We start from the raw sequence: 5,007 nt of genomic DNA, 5'->3' as shown, positions 1-5,007 counted from the left end.
CCTTTTATGGGATCACAGGCATATTTTGAGTATTTTTAGGGCATAAATGATATTTAAATGAAGAGGAATGATGTCGATGGAATTTGTGATGAGTATGAATGAACGGTGCAAGAATCGGAGTTGAAACAAGGAAGTTGTGATGCTTTGAAAATGAGACTCAAATCCTAGAATTTCTTCAAGATGAACAGGGTTCAACGTTTTGATCATAACTTGAGCTGTAGAAATTGGAGTTGGATTATTCTTGTAGTTTGGAAAGCTTATTCAGAGAGCTATAATGTTTGCGTTAATGACTTCACCAAATTTTGAAGATGTCAGACTCGTTAGACAAAAGGAATGATCGCAGCAACAATCGTTCCAGTTGCTGCAGTGACGGAGAGCGGGCTTGTATGGGCTATGTAGAGCTTGGTCCAAATTTTACTTGTTTTAAATGCAAGAATTTTTTTCCTGATTTGATCCACAAACCCTAGCACTATAAATAAAGGTTTTTAATTAGTTTTTAGGGAGATTGGAAAGAGAGAAGAGCAGCCACTCTTTGGAGATCAGAATTCTTGGAGTTTTGGTTCGCTAATTAGAGAAGTTTTTCTAATTTCTTTCTTGTACTCATGTTATTCAATACAATGGTTTTTTTTAGTACTGAAAGTATGAACTAAATTCTTTTCTAGGGTTAAGATTTAGCCCAATTTTATGAATATGCATTGAATTATTTGTTATTAATTTTTATTAAGTTTTGTTCTATGTTTTATTATTGCACTTAATGCTTTCAATTCTTAAGGTCCAAGAGTTAAATGATTTTATGGGTTAGGTTGAGATCGAGAGATGTAACCTAATTAGTCTAAGGTAATAAAACCACAAATTAAGCGAACACTAGAGATAGGTTACTACGATCTGTGAGGCTCTGGTAAATTCCATAAAACTTAATGATCTCTTAGCTTCTAAATCCACTTTAGAGATATTCTAGGTTGTTGATTAAGGGTTAATCTAGTACTTATTCGAGAGAAAATTATTGGAATATTAGGGAATTTGGCCTTTAGAATAAGTTCAATGAGGTTAGCAATAATTGTCAATGCATAGGATTAAATTGGTGAGAAATCTATGCCCTAGGTTTAGTCATATTTATTTTTTACCAAAGTATTAATAAAATTCTGCTTTTGTTTAGTTTTTAGTCTATTTAATTTTTCATTAAATTCTTTCTTAAGGAATCTGATTAATCAAATAGTAATAAGACAGGTTAGTTTGGTACTTGGTAGTAGTAGTTCTCTTGGGATTTGACACTTGATACTCGAGCTTTATTACTTGCACGATTTTGTACACTTGCGAATAGCCTGTCAAGTTTTTGGCACCGTTGCCAGGGAACTATTATTTTTTTTCCAATATCATTACGAGCTATTTAGTTGCTAATTTGATATTTTTGTTTTTCTTTTTGTTTACTTTGTTATTTGTAATTAATTTAGTTTTAATATTAGGTTTAGTTTCTTCTTTTATCTTTAGATTTTTTGTTTTATTTATCTATTTTTTTTGTATTGTACCAATTTTCTTGTTTTTAGATCCTAGAGAGCTTACGTTCTAGAGGTGCTAATCTTGTCCCTACAGATTCAAAGATTGAGAGAACAGCTAGACAGTTGAGAAAAGAAAAGAGGCACGCCAACTTAGAAAAATTAGTGGCTGGCAAGGGAATTATAAATCAAAATATGAATAATCAAGAGGTTGAGAATGAGGAAATCCTAGAGAGCAATGCAACTGGTAGAGCTATAGTTATTCAAAGAGTATTGAAGGATTACTCTAGTCCTACTATTTAGGGTTGTTATTCTAACACTAGGAGACCCCTAGTTCAAGCAAATAATTTCGAAATAAAGCCAACCATTATTCAAATGATACAACATTTAGTACAATTCACAAGGTTGTCTAGTGGTGATCCTAACCTGCATATTGCCAATTTTTTGGAGCTGTGCGACACATTTAGACATAATAGGGTATCTGATAACATAATTAGGCTAAGGCTTTTCCCATTTTCCCTTCAGGATAAAGCTAAAGCTTGGTTAATTTCTCTACCATCTAGAAGTATCACTACATGGATTGAGTTAGTCCAAGCTTGTCAAGTCTACCAAGATGACAAGTGATATTACTAATTTCTTCCAACAAGACATGAAGTCATTGTATGAAGCATGGGAAAGGTATAAGGATCTCTTATAGAAGTGCCCTCACCATGGGTTGCCAATATGGTCGCAAGTGCAGACGTTTTACCAAGGATTACTGCCAAATATACAAGCTATGATAGATGCTGAAAGTGGGGAAGCTTTGAATAATAAAACACCAGAGGAAGCTTACAATTTAATTGAAGTAATGGCAAGCAACAATTACTTGAAGTCTTTGGAACATAATTTACCAAGGAGAGTCGTGGGTGTGCATGATGTAGATAGTTATACCACATTGGCTGAACAACTCTCAGCCATTCAAAATCAATTGGATGTTGTTCTAAAGATAAATGCAATTGATTCTTCTCCACTAACTTGTAAATTTTGTGCAGGTAATCACTCATCAAGAGATTGTCAAGAAGGGAGTCCATTTGCCCCACCTGGACAAGCAAATTGTGTGAATAACTGCCAAAGAGGGCAAGGAAATGCTAGTGGGGATTACGCAGCGGAATAACAAATAAAAATCCCCAAAGACAACCAATAGACCCAAGAACTTTATGGCTATTTTACGTTAAAATATAAAACAATTCTAAAACGTAACGTTTCAGAATTATACCTTCATTTGGAGGCTCCTTGTTTGCAATATGGATCGCTACCACTCTAAGCCAAGAGTGAACTTCTGGTATCCATACAAAGACAAGACGTTGATCGCCTTACGGTTCCAAGTGCTAGCGGTACGCGCAAGGATCAAGGATAGCATAATTTTTTTCTTGAAAAATTCTCTTCTCCACTTAGAGAGAAAACGTGAGACAGGATGAGGTGTGTGGCTAGGATTTTTAATTAATGTGTTCTCATATTTTTTTTAATTTTAAGTTGCCTTTTATATGCAACAAAAATTAAAACCCTAATCTAGTTAGGAATAAATTTATTCCATGACTAGAATAGTAAATCCCCATTACCAAACAAGGTAATAATCCACATGGTATCTTATTCAAATTCAAATATGAATTTCATATTCATATATTATCTTTATTAATATCCTCAAGTATTAATATTAAATAATATATTTAAATTCAAATATGAATTTCTTTTTTCATATATATTATCTTCACTAATGTTAATATCATTAATATTTTAATATATGAATATATTTAAATACATAATCTCACTAATTTTCAATTTCAATGTGAAATTAAATATAGGCAATGACCTCAGCAAATTTAATTGCATTGTGAGATTACCAAAATGCCCTTTCATCTCAAAAGACGAAAATATCGTTTCCATCATAAATAACGAAAATACCCTTTCATCACAAATGATGAAAATACCCTTTCTCACCAATTCATCCTTAATCTGTCTTCTATGTGTGTGACCCGAAAGCTCCTCATCATATCGGTAGTGAGTAGTCTTGCGATTGACACCAATCAATTGTCTCACTAAATACAGACCAAGATTGGCCTCTAGCAAGGCATCATGGCCACCCGATAGATTCGGATTCAATGAAATAGCTTGCCTATCAACGATATGGTTACTATGCAATCCGATCTTTTCATCATACATTATCTTATCAAGGCCGAGGTACAGAAGTAGTGTCAACTTCGGATATCCTTGATCTCTCGATATTCAGTTATTGGACCAACGACTGGAAATGATTGGACTGAGCTACAACTCAATCCCACTGTGGCCACAGATTCAATGTTGTTGCCATTTATCGAATTACTCAGTGAGATAATTTCTCCCGTCCCCGGGAGTGATGAATCCTTTGTCGATCCACCAAAGTCTTAATACACTCCTCGATGTATTAAGACTTTCATACTCTACTCAGGGTTTAGGGTAGCGTGTTTCCTACAACATGCAAATGTAGCAAGTATACTAGTCGCACAAACTAATAAAGTGATAAGTAGAGTATCGTTCCCACGAGGATAGTGTTACTAAGTACCGATTTCTCTAGTTTAATTCTTAATTAAAGCAACAATAAATTGGATTGATGGAAAATTAACAACTAAATACAAATTAACAAAATATAAATGAATGATAATGAAATTAAAGCTAAACCCGACAACTTAACTACTTAAACAATGCTAAAAAATGCTAGGGTGTTGATTTCACCTAGATACGCTAACCCAATTCATAGAATCTATTACCCAAGTTCTAATTCCTTGATTGAAAATCGAATTCCCTAAGTTGTAAAACATACCTTCTCAGGCTACATTTCCCTACTTATCCCTATTAAGCTTCCGCACCCAACAAAATGAAGATTAATAGTTCAAAGTCTTTTAAGCTTTATGGAATTCTATCTAGATTTCATAGATCGCTAAACCTATCTCTAGCGTTTGCTTAATCTACGGTATTTATCCCAAGAGGCACAATCACAAATCACTTCTCAGTCTCATTGTGAACAACACACATTTGAATGGTGATCAAGCATCCAAAAGTCATTAAGCAAAGAGATAAACACTCAATCATGAAATTAAAACTCAAAGTAAATCAATTCATATAAATTTGAATCATTGTATCAAGGTTACATCAAACCCTAGCTAAACAACTCAGTTCATACTCAAAAACGAAATAAAATAACAAAAACAAACTGAATCAAGATTCATCATTGAAAAACAAGCAAAGGAGAGAATCTTCTCTTTTGAAGCCCAAATCTTCAATAATCTTCTCCTTCCATGAGCTGCCTCCCAAATGACGAACCAAGACTCTTTGTCTTTCATTTTCACTTAATTTATACCTCTTTCACTTAAGGACCAAGCCCTAGCAAGCCAAAACGTGTCGTTTTATTTTTACAGCTGATGTAGGTTTCACATCTTCGCCGAGTGAGAACTTTCTGGCAAATTTGAGCATGATAGAGTCTGAATCTGGAAAAGTATTA

The 5,007-nt window shown here is 33.9% G+C and overlaps 1 non-coding gene across 1 annotated transcript; it reads right to left on the bottom strand.

Annotated features, from left to right (window-relative positions):
- Positions 1-2,103: 2,103 nt before the first annotated feature.
- On the bottom strand, positions 2,104-2,210 carry LOC116129999. Its single transcript, XR_004127987.1, has one exon. It is a non-coding gene; the product is annotated as a small nucleolar RNA R71 (small nucleolar RNA).
- Between the last annotated feature and the right edge of the window lie 2,797 nt (positions 2,211-5,007).

The sequence above is a fragment of the Pistacia vera genome, unplaced genomic scaffold, assembly GCF_008641045.1.
Source record: "Pistacia vera cultivar Batoury unplaced genomic scaffold, PisVer_v2 Contig216, whole genome shotgun sequence".
Taxonomy (NCBI): Eukaryota; Viridiplantae; Streptophyta; class Magnoliopsida; order Sapindales; family Anacardiaceae; genus Pistacia; species Pistacia vera.
Note: the sequence above shows the minus strand (reverse complement) of the source record. Positions and strands in the feature narration are given on the sequence as shown.